This window comes from Lepisosteus platostomus, unplaced genomic scaffold (genome assembly GCF_059453375.1).
Source record: "Lepisosteus platostomus isolate fLepPlt1 unplaced genomic scaffold, fLepPlt1.hap1 Scaffold_72_H1, whole genome shotgun sequence".
Taxonomy (NCBI): Eukaryota; Metazoa; Chordata; class Actinopteri; order Semionotiformes; family Lepisosteidae; genus Lepisosteus; species Lepisosteus platostomus.
Window position 1 is genome coordinate 205001 of NW_028291684.1, and position 12614 is coordinate 217614.

Here is a 12614-nt window from a genome sequence, read left to right on the forward strand (position 1 = left end):
ATGTTGGCGAATGCGCTCCCTTGTGTTGGCTCGTCCCGCACTGGAGGAGGACAAACAATCTGCACGGAGGAGCACCAGGCAAGTCTTCACCAGACAAAAACCTCCAGTGCACAGCACTCTGGAAACATTTCGGGGCTTTCGCGTGTTTATTTCAGCACGTAAACCGCACCGGTCCAACACGTTGGCAGGGCGCGCGGCGCCTCCGCCCTCTTGTGGCCTTGCGGCGTCAGAGCAAGAGGCTCCTTCTCGCTGCCCTTCCGCTGTGTTGCAGGGCCCCGAGAGGGAACCCGGAGCGCGCACTTTGTGGGGGGCGGGGGACCGCGTTCGCGCTCTGCCCCCGGTCTCTTGCGCGAGTACTAAATCTCACGGACAGGGGGGCCTCGTCATTGATTGTTACAGGTGAGACGGGGATTAGGAGGAGACCCCGACTGATGGGTAAAGCGGAGCACTAACACCAGAGGGACACCCCCGGCGTCTCTTTTTGAGAGACGCCCTGGGGTTTCCTAATGGCCAAGGAGGGTCGGGACCTCGGTTTGACGCCTCCCCCGAAGGACGGCGCCTGTTTGTGCAGCAGAGTGTCGCCATCAGGAGGCTGGGGCGTAAGAGAGCCACACAGCCCGCAGGGTGAACGCTCCCTACTGGTCCCAGTCACACCTCTTGCAGGAGCAGCAGCAACCGGAGCTTTTCCGGGGTGGAATCTCCCATCCGGGTGCCGGCCAGGCTCACACCTGCTGGGCTGCCCCGGGGGTGAGCCCAGTCGAGAGTCGCAGGGCCAGATCTAGTCACCGGGGAGAAACGATACAAGTGAAGGATTGCTCGGCTCTCGGCACTTGAAAAGACCGACAAATGTCTCGTTCCCGCCGGAGCTGAATGTACCCGCATGTGTGGTGTCGTCTTCTTCCCCCGCCCCGCTGTGTTTGCTGTATTGTCTCTGAAGCCGGCCCCCCCGAGACGAGACGGGCTGTTCCTGTGCCCCAATTAACACTTTACAGGTGCCATTCCCCGGCATTGTGGCCATTGTCGGTGCTCACACGCGATAAGATAAGGCGGAGGAGAGCGGGGCATGCCCAGCGGCAGACATTCAAGGAGGGGGCAGTGCGAGGTGAGGTGAGGTGCGACACGCCGGAGCCCTGACGCAGCTAATGCGGAGCACTTGTTGGACTGGCATCGAAAGGACGTGTGCGCACGGAGCGAGCCTTCCCTGCGGCTCGCTCCGTACCCTAAAGGTACCAAAAGTCCACTAGTATAAGCATTAAGTCACTGTCACTGTCACCCCTGTTACAATGTGATTGCTACATATCTTCATTTCTTTGGTTTTTATCCAGTGTGTTGAAGTATTTCACAACACTACCTGTAGCCCGTCTGGAAATAAATCCTCATTCTGATTATTGACCTGGGCATGTACCAATAAATCACTGAGCATATATATATATCACTGTGTTGAAGCTAGAGACCTTTATGTAATATTATGATGCTAAAATGTCATTTTCACATATATTAATGTAATAAATGATTGCTTATGCTTTATAAACAAATCTAATTAAAATAAAAGCTTACGTTTTGTATTTATCTTGTACCATAGAACATGATTTTCTTTGTATTTCAAGCCCATAAAGTGTCCAAATGACACACTACATGATATAAGGAAGATTATCACATGCATATCGGTATTATCTTTCTTATGAAAATGCATTCCTTTCATTACCTTTTACTTTTTAAAATGAACTCAAATTGTGTATAATGTAATAATTTAAGTAGAATAGATTCTAATAATATAATGATCCAGTGTGTTGCACTACTTCACTGCTTCACTGCTCTATGCCGTCTGGAAATAAATCCTCAGACTGCTTACTGCCCTGGGCTTGTACCAATAAATTACAGGAGCACATCTATATATCACTGCGTTGAAACAGGAGACACACAATCACTGCAAACACATCCTAAATACAGTGTTCCAGCACCTTTGACCTCATCCAGAACGTATCATTTCTTGAAAGGGATTGCTGTCCGAATGCACATCTGAATCCCAAACAGAATCTCTAGTAAAATACGATCATTTGTGAAACAGGTAAATGACCGTCTCAGGGGCCCATTCCTCATTCTCAAGACACATCTATGCAGTACGTACACCATGCATTGAGCAATAGGGATTAAAGACACCACAGGTAAGGTTAGAAGTCATTCTGACTATATTCTAAAATATTGGACTCATATTCTTATGATGGCAGTCACTTATGATAGTGACAGAGACGCTGTGTTGCAAAAGGGCGCTGTCTTTAGGATGAAATGTAAAACAGAGGTCACAGCGAGCTGAAAAACACGTTTTGAAAAGTGTGCTTTTCCTGCCCCAGAAGTTAAATGGGGGTGACCAAAGTTGCCCAAACGTGTTTATTTCTGCTGAAAAACCCGTTTTGACAACTTCTGCACAGTGGGGTTAAGGGCTGACTCAGTGGGCTCTAATGAGCCAGGCAGTTACATTGGGATTCCAAGGTTTGAAAAAACACGTTTATTTCGAGCTGAAAAACAAGTTTTGAAAAGTGTGCTTTTCCTGCCCCAGAAGTTAATTGGGGGTGCCCAAACATGTTTATTTCTCTGTCACTATGCTGGGGCATTGGGACCCGCACAGACCTCAGGGTGAATGCCCCCCCGCCGGCACCATTAACACCGCTTCCAGCTGGAAGCTTTGTTTTTCCCTGTAGCTCACCCTTATCCGGGTACTGACCTGGCTCACACCTGCTTAGCTTCAGTGGGTTTTCAGTTGCGAGTTGCAAGGGGATGCAAGTGATGGAGCCGCTCGCTGCAAAAGCCGCTGTATTGGCCGGAAATCGAACCCGAGCCTCCCGCGTGGCAGGCGAGAATTCTACCACTGAACCACCAATGCTCAGTGCCTGGGCCTTCAAAAAAGACGCTTTTTTGGTGCTCTGTGCAAAACGCGTCGACATCTGCTTCCAGCTGCAAAATGCCATTCGCGGACGCTGAAGAACTTATTTCCAAGGCAGCGGGTACAAGCGATTGGGCGTTTTAAAACCACCAGGAACACCAAACAGGCGCGCTTCTTTGCTTGCGCCGAAACACAAAGACAGGAGGTGGACAACGTAGTCGGCAGGATTCGAACCTCTTTCTGTCTATTATATACTAAATATTCTCGTCTGTCTCTTGTTTGTATAGAACTGAATGTCCCTGACAATGTACTGTTAGTTTTAATTGAAGAACGGCATTTGTGTTCAAATATATCAGACAAGTTTACGTAACTGCTCATGCGACACTCAGTTGTAATTAGTCAAGAAATAAAGTCGAACAACAGCTGCGGGTTTGATTCTGAACGTATCAGATTGCAGCACCTTTTACTTCAATTGACAAATGATAGAGATTCGAAGAGAGATCCTTCAGACCAGCAAGCAAACCCACGGCTATTTCGGTTTTATATCTAGGCAACGTTGGTGTCTGCAATAGCATACATGAAAGCGTGATGCAATTTCTGTGGCTACATTTGTTGCACGTCATGCACAGTAAGAGTGTTTCTAACACCAAATAAAAAGTCAACAATTAGCGATCACACCTTCTCCTCAGTTAACCCACTGAAACCCTTGCTGTTAACAGTTCTTTAATGCGTGCTTTACGAGCACCTACATATTGTGTCGGTTCTTTCAGTTTTATTCTTTAGGTTTTCAAAGGCATAAGTAGAACACCAGAGGTGCGAACGCAAGATGTGTGGTTATCTGAAGAACTCATTTCCATGGCAGCGGGGCCAAGCAATTCAGCGTTTTTATAGTACCAGGAAAGGAGAAGCAGCACTTCACCTTTGCCGCGCAGGCACAAGGAGACATGCGGCAGATGCCGTAGTCGGCAGGATTCGAACCTGCGTGGGGAGTCCCCAATGGATTTCGAGTCCATCGCCTTAACCACTCGGCCACGACTACAGCGAGTTCGCCATCGCCGCATTCCTCCTTTAATCTAACACGGCGTGCGACGTGGCTGCGGAAACCTTTTCAAAGTCGCTCTCCGTTAAAAAAAATAAATACCTTTGACAAAATACGTGCCGGCAGACAGACACGCCTCAGAGGGTTTAAGGCTGGCTTCACGTTCAAATGATAAAGTCTCCCCGTCCGGATGTCAAAATGCAGCTGAAAAGTATTGCATGTTCATGTGTATTGCATGTGAAAGTATTGCATAATTGTGTCTGAAAATGAGCAATGGGCACCTGAGAGACTCATTTGCCTGTTTCACAAATGATCATATTTGACTAGAGATTCTGTTTGGGATTCAGTTGTGCATTCTGACAGCAATCCCTTTCAAAAAATGATACATTCTGGATGAGGTCAAAGGTGCAGGAACACTGTATTTAGGATGTGTTTGCACTTATTCTGTGTCTCTAGCTTCAACACAGTGATATATATATATATGCTCAGTGATTTTTTGGTACATGCCCAGGGCAATAATCATTATGAGGTTTTATTTCCAGATGTGCTAGGGGTAGTGTTGTGAAATACTTCAACACACTGGATTGCAGGTTTAGACCCCCTGCACTCTTACTCCTTAAAAACCTGAAGCGTCTGGCGTCTCGCCGACGTCGAAAACCCCCCTCAGGCTGTACTCGTACTCGGCTAACTGCTGTGGAACCCTGCGTGAGCAGCCGCTGCGCCACGGTGACGGCTGGCGACCCACGGATGCCCCACTATCGGCCGGCTCCAGCCCCGGCTGGTCCTCTAGAGCCTCCCCACACGGCTCCTCCTCCCGGGTCGGTAGGGGGCCAGGCTAACTCGCTGCAGGACCACCACTCTCCCCCGTGTTTGCAACCGGACATGGTAGCAGACCTCGCCCACCACCCAGAGTACCTCAGCGGGCCCCTCCCATGACGGCGCCAGCTTAGGGCTGAGGCATTTGCGGCGGCACGGGTTGTACACCCAAACCGAGTCCCCGGGCTGGAAGGCAGGCCCCCTGCAGCGCAGGTCGTAGTGCCGCTTCTACCGGACCCCCGCCTGTGTCAAGTGGGTCCGTGCAAAGCTGTGCACCTGCTGCATCCGCTGCCGCAGGTCCCACTCGTAGTCCGGTCCAGCCAGCGGTGCCGACCCGTCTCCGGGCAGCGGGCCGGAGACCAGGTCCACCGGGGTTCACATTTCCCGGCCCAGCATGAGCGAGGCCGGGGTGCACCCGGTGGATTCCTGGACCGCGGTCCGATACGCCCAGAGCGCAAGGGGGAGGTGGCGGTCCCAGTCCCGTTGGTGCCGGGACACCAGGGTGGCCAGCTGGGTGGTGAGGGTACGATTAAACCGCTCCACCAACCCGTTGCTCTGGGGATGCAGCGGTGTGGTCCGCGTCTTGTGATCCCCAGGCGCTGGCACACTCTGGCGAAGACCTGGGACTCGACGTTACGCCCCTGGTCACTATGTAACTCCTCCGGCACCCCCAGCCTGGCAAACATCCCCTCCAGCAGTGCATCGGCCACCATGTGGGCACTCTAGTCCGGTAGGGCGAAGGCCTCCAGCCACTTCATAAAATAATCCATGGCCACCAAGACGTAGAGGTTCCCGGCCTCGGTGCGCGGAAACGGGCCCAAAACGTCCACCCACACCCGCTCCATAGGAGCCCCCGCCTGGTGTTGTTGGAGGGGGGCCCGAGACCTCTCGGGGGGACCCTTCTGCGCCACGCACACTGCACACGTTCGGCAGTACCGCTCCACGTCCCGGTGGCAAAGTCCCCAATAAAAATGGCCTCGGAGGCGCTGCAGGGTATTTTTACCGCCGAAGTGCCCCACGCCCGGCTGGCCATGCACTGCTCGGAGCACCGCCCCGCGGAGCGACCAAGGCAACATCAGCTGCCACCGTACCTCGCCACTGGAGGGTACCCGCCACCCCCGGCACAGCACCCCGTCCTTTACCTCCAAGGCCTCCCACAGGATGCACAGGGCCTTGACAGACTTTGGGTGTGGGGCGAGCTTCTCTCGCTTAGGCCGCACTCCGGCTACCACTCCCAGCATGCCCAGCGGTACTACGAGTGCCTGGGGGCGCTTCCTCCTCACCACCAGGCGAGGGCGTTACAATACATAGAATATGCATGTAAAACGAACAGATCTTATCGAGAGGGTTATCAGAATACAAAAGGTATATATTCAGTCAGTTACAAAGTGTTACACATATCAAGAGGACATACGTTCAGTATATCATTCATTTAGACCATTTCATAAATGAACCTGGTTATAACTTCTACATTAGATACTGAAAACAAGTACATAACTCTTAGGAATTAAATTGATATCAACTGGTTGGGATAACAATTGAATTCTCGAGCAGTAATGCAGTGAAGTTGAATACTCATCCAATCTCTGGGGATTCAGATCTCCTGCGGGCACAAAGAAACAGTTGCAGGCTTGTTGTTGTCCAATCCACGCTCTCTGTCTAGGTGCCAGGCTGTGCTGTGCGGGTTGCGACGGTGCGCTGCTGATGCTCACTGACCGGCTAGTTAGTGTTGGCTTTAACTAGCAAAGTTTGTGCACAGGAGAAAAGATGACTGTGGGTCCCAGCAAGTCAAGAAGAAGACCGGTTCGTTCCTGATGAAGAGCTAGTTCTGAATAGTGATTCAACTGTCCACAGTTCCGACCTGTTCACGAGGCCCGCTGCTGGTGCTAACCTCGGGTGGATCCTCTGGTTATTCTCTGGCAACCTCCGCTCTAGACCCTTAGAACAAAGGAAAGTTCTGGCACTCGGACACACTGGCCGTTCCGTGGTTGTCCGGGCTGAGTCTCAGGATGGTCAGGAGGCGCGCTGTGAGAATGTCCTGCCCTTGAGAGCCTTCTGCTCCTGGGCTGTCCTGCCCTGGAATTCTCCTTTGAATTCCCTTTAGAAAACTCCACAGAATTCTCTACTGAATTCCCACTGAATCTCTCAGGCTCTCTGTGTTGCCTGTTTTTACCTGGAGGAACTTCAGCTCGTTGATTGGCTGAAAGTTCCATGGGCATCAGAGTCCCACGTGGGTTACTCGGCCCTACCAGTCCCTGATTGGTTGATCAAGGTGAGATATGAGTCACTTACTCCTGACACTTAGGAATGCAGTCCAGATGTCCATCTGGCACTCCCTAGACAGATAGGCACCAATGGATGACCATTGATCATGATAGCCAGGCTTAGCTAAGTGCATCCCCCTTTGGGAGCTGTCCCTTATCAAGGGAAACCTTAAATCAGCCTGCATGAATAGTTTCTCTGTGGCTGCACCACAGAGATGAACAGAGAGATAAGGCCTAATTTGGGAAAGCTCAGAAACACTTAATTCTTTCTTATTAATAAGCATCGCCGCTACACCGCCCAAAGCACTTCTAAAACAGGAGATTCGCGTTTGGGAATGCGCCCTGCCCTACAAATAAAACAGGTCTACGGGTCTGAAACCTGCTCCACGGAAAACAGCTCTGTTGCACTTTTGATCAAAGGGAGATTCGCTGTTCTTACTTTTTGATGACATAACACCCAAAGGGGCTTCTTTGGAGCTGGATTCCAACCAGCATCCTTAAGTTTCTTGGCAGTATCCTTTACAGTCCTCTGTTCGGTCGACAAGGGACTGAAGGGGGCAGCTTTCCTCACACATACAGTGCAATGTACTGTAGTGTTCCCGTTCATCGAATTCGCAGTTCTGCATCAGACCTCTAACTCGTTTCCTTAGCTTGGATTTAAGCCACGAAGCAGGCTTCTACTGTATAAACGTCTAGGGGAATCACAAACTATTTGAGAGGCCATCATCCCAGGGGGAACTGACAAAGTCTATCCCTAAACACCTAGCGCAGTCTCTCGAGAGACTGTCAAAAATCGCTTTCTCCGTTTGCGTTGCAAGTAAGTGAAAACGCGGTCTCAACCCAGAGCCACTTGGCAGCAGCGGCACGTAAATACTGTCACTGCTCGATACCAACGTTAGCCTATTATACCATGTTCAGCCACCGCTAGAAAATGTACGGCTCTAGAACCGGAGCAAACAACAGGATGGCCAACGTCAAACATGGAGAGCGACGAGAAAGGGATTCGAACCAATGCGTGCAGAGCACAATGGATCAGCAGTCCATCTCCTTAACCACTCGGCCACCTCATCGAGGAAGCTAGGCTGTCCGGACATGGCTTGGTGCACTCCAGATGATCTTTTTCTTTTTTTTCCCTCGTACTCGAGGGTCCTTTTCCTGTTCCACATGCGATTTCAACATTTTCCTTGGGAGATGTCAAGCCAGCAAGCCACTGCTGTGGTTCAGTGGCCAGTGTGCAGTTCAGTGGCCCTGTTGTACACAGAAAGCACATTGAGCTCCTTGGACATGAAAAGTTCCAGATAAAAGCCATTTGTCATCCTTTCTCTTGGTGTCGATGTTGCTATTGTATGTAAAGGTGGCAACTTGCTCCGCGAGCAGGCGGAGCAAGTTGCAATGCAGATGTGTCTGAGTGGTGTGTCCAAGTGGCTGCAAAAGGACAGTGCTCCCGGGGTGCCGTGGCTTAGTTGGTTAAAGCACTTGTCTAGTAAACAGGAGACCCTGGGTCTGAATCCCAGTGGTGCCTTTTTTGTTCCGTCTTCTCGAACAGAACGGGTCATTATGGACAACCGCCTACGGCTAGACTTAATTAAATGCAAGCATTCATTTCCTGTCTTTAACGCGACTTGTTTTTCTTAAAATGGATGCAACTTGCAAAACATGAAATACAAATCTTGCTAATCTGCGCTCGCGGCTGGCAAAAAAAAAAAAGAAGTCAGCAATGTTTTTTTCTTTAACCTTAACCCTGCTAATGGAGAAGAGTTAAACGACCGAGTCTATGCAGCTTAAACGGTCCGCACGTCGGGTTCTTAGCTGAAAGGGTGGTAAATCACACTCACCCCAGTCCTTAATCTTTTAAAGAGGATACAAAATTGAACCTAGTCGCCACATCACATACATCCTGTTCAACGATAAATAGGTAACATCTGTAGTGTGCTCTCTGAAGGCACTAGTTCTGTAGGATTTGGGATTTACTGGGACAATTATTCATTGTAGCAGTAAATCACAAAATGATTCTTTTAATGGCTTTAGAATCCAACCTTGCGATATAACTCAAACAACGCACACACACAGGTACTAATACATGAGGATACATTTATTAATACATAGAATATGCATGTAAACCTAACAGATCTTATCGAGAGGGTTATCAGAATACAAAAGGTATATATTCAGTCAGTTACAAAGAGTTACATATATCAAGAGGACATACGTTCAGTATATCATTCATTTAGACCGTTTCGTAAATGAACTTGGTTATAACTTCTACACTAGATACTCAAAACAAGTACATAACTTTTAGGAATTAAATTGATATCAAATGGTTGGGATAACAATTGAATTCTCGAGCTGTCATGCAGTGAAGTTGAATACTCATCCAATCTCTGGGGATTCAGATCTCCTGCGGGCACAAAGAAGCAGTTGCAGGCTTGTTGCTGTCTAATCCGCGCTCTCTGGCTCTATGCCAGGCTTTGCTGTTCAGCTTGCGACGGTGCTCTGGTGATGCTGACCTTGGGGTTGTAGACCACTTGGATGAGGCTCTCTCTTGGAATCTTGCAGACCTTTAGGCGCCAATGGATGACCATTGATCATGATAGCCAGGCTTAGCTAAGTGCATCCCCATTTGGGAGCTGTACCTTATCAAAAGAAAACATCTTTAAATCAGTCTGCATGAATAGCTTCTCTGTGACTGCACCACAGAGATGAAGAGGGAGATGGGGCCTCATTTGGGAAAGCACAGCAACACTTAATTCTGTCTTATTAATAAGCCTCGCCGCTACAGTACGTACAGTTATAATTCAATCTGAATTAAAAACTACATGTCCCAGTTACCATGGTGGTGCTTGTGATCATTGCGTTTAACCAACGAAACAGGGCGAAAAATCAGTCACATGACTTTGTGGCTGAGTTTAGAAAGCTTAATGTATCAGCAAGACAGCAAAGACATTTTTCCAAGAAAGTTTAGCCTTTGTCACTAATGAAACCGCTAAATAAAGACATAAATATGGAAATTGACTTTTGACTTTTATATTTCTAAATATCACAACATGTTCGAATCCAAGTCATTTTTAATAACAATGGGTAAACTGGGTAAACTATCACAAAGCTTTAAAAAACTTAACATTTTTATTATCAACAAATTGTAAATACGATGTTTACATTGGCATTATTAATTTTTCACTTGAGTATATGGAGGATTGTGAGAGCAGACCCCCCCTCTTAGGCTACATTTTTAATAAGAAATGGAGGCTGTATGCGTTACAATATAAACATTTACTGTCAAACTTTAAATCAACAGTTGATTTAAAGACAATCTGTCAAAGTGCAATGAAACACAATATTGTTGTTGTTGTTGTTGTTATTGTTGTTTTTATCCTGTAAAGCGTTTTGAGAAGCCACCTTTAAAGGCGCTATATAAAGGCGCTGATTCTTATGGAATGTGTTTTCTTTCTTCTTTTTTTTTCAGCATAGAATAAACCTGTTACAGTACTTGATTCTTATGGATGCCCGGTTCCGCCGGGGATTCAAAATAAAACATGGAATCACGTGTCTAAGGAAATAGCATTATAACTATATCCATGCACAAACAGTAGCATGTTACATTATTAATTTGGGTGTCTCCTCTTGCCAGAAAGCGCTAAATTGCATTTTGAGTGCGGTTTTTGACTTTTTTAAAAATACAACCTATACATAAGCTGATACTGTTTAGACTTTTAATTATTTTAAACTGTATTACAGCAGCACAATGTGCTTTTTCACGAAACCTAGAGTACTGAAATGTCTTGCGTTGTACAGCTTTTCAGCTAAATATATTTATCGCTTACACCTGACACTTGATGTGCCCGACAAAAACCAGTTGAACAGCTCTGTTGGAGGTTTGCAGATCAGATCAGATTCCCTTCCCCCCACAGAAAGACAGACTTATTAGTCGCTATTCACTGCGACAGCAGCTCCAATTTCAGGCGTAAGCGATAGATCCCAGTTTAGCCGATCTTGTACAGCATGTTCCAGTTTACTCTTATTAACCATATTAATTTTAAGTGCTTAATGCCATTTTTTGACCACGCACGAATATTCTTATGTCCATACCTTTTCAAGGGAATCAGTGTGAATTGTAATACTAATTAAATAACCGCGGGCACTTTCCACCCCCTCTGACAGCAGGAACATAACCCATTCTCAGCTCAGCAGCTCATTACAATATAGGGTGTTCAAATCTTTTGCTGCCTCAAAAAGCTTTAGAGAACTTAACATTTCTATTATCAACAAATTGTAAATACCACGTTTACATTGGCATTACTAATTTTTCACTTGAGTGTATGGAGGATTGTCAGCTGTCACTGAGAGCAGTTAATTAAATGTATTTTTTGATTCACAATCAGACAAATGCAACATAAATTGTTATCTTTGTCTTCTAAGTATATTAATAAACTTTCAGCATAGCTTTCTCCTAGTTTAGATTAATTTTTCTTGGGATTTTGGGATCAAACGTGGAAAGATTAGATTAGTAATCGTTTTTATTTTTTAAATACATTTTAGAAAAGTGTAATCTATACTTAAAAGCTGTATAAAAGCTGTATAAAAGACACTCGATATTAATGGAGTTTAGTTGATACTTTTTAAACTTTTAATTATTTTAAATTGTATTACAGCATTGTACACATGCTTAAAAGAGAAGAAAACGCAAGCCTTCTTCAGGTGTGAGGGCATTCTGCTCAGAATGAAACACTAAAATGTAATGTAGGCTCTGAATGGGTTCAATTATGATTTGGGCTTGATTAAGGTCGCTGCCTTTCATCCAAAATCCTGCTTGAATCCTTCTAAACTAAAAATTAGACATGAGCAGGGGCTCTGGTGAAATTTCTCTTTTTTTAATTTCTCTTTTTTTCTTGGAAAAATATCTTACCCGCTGCAATCCGGGCACAGAAGGATTAAAAGAAGCCAGACAGGCAGGGGGAAGAGTGAGTTCTAGATAAAGAGGTATCCAGGTAACAGTGAAGGTAACAGCCGCAGACGTGGCCTACTTAGCCCGCCAGGGTTACCCTACTCTCCCGGAGGAGGCCCACCGGGAAATAGCGCTCCAGGCGTTCCTGGCCCCGGCGCCGACTGAGGTGCAGTGCCACGTGATGCTGGCCGCACTGGTCCCCTTGGAGCAGGCCCTGGCTCTGGCTGAGCAGACTGATGCCGTATTCGAGGAAACCGGTGGGCGCCAACGGAGGGGCGCACGGGGAATCAGATGGGGAGGAGGAGACGCCCAGCGCGACGATGCTGGGGGAGCGATGACGGCTGGTCATCTGCCACTGCTGTGGGGAGAGGGGACACATCGCAGGCAACATGAAATTGTCAGGGACATTCAGCTATATACAAAGAAGAGACAGACAAAGTAATAATTCTATATTAACGTGGCCTACATATTGACGCAATGATCAAACTAACTGACATGTTCTGATTCAGATCCCCTGCAGTTCATAATAATTAGAACAATAGCAATGCTGAGTCCTCCCCACCCTACTGAGCACAAATTCAGCTGCTCTCCAGTTCTGTTCTGCATGTTTTTTCATTGCAATTGAGCTCGGAGCTGGTTTTCTTCCAAAACACCATGAAATTGTCACATCTT

General features: G+C 47.2%; 1 non-coding gene across 1 annotated transcript; it reads right to left on the reverse strand.

Moving 5' to 3' along the window:
- Positions 1 to 3838: 3838 nt before the first annotated feature.
- On the reverse strand, positions 3839 to 3920 carry trnas-cga (transfer RNA serine (anticodon CGA)). The gene has a single exon. It is a non-coding gene; the product is annotated as a tRNA-Ser (tRNA).
- Positions 3921 to 12614: the final 8694 nt, after the last annotated feature.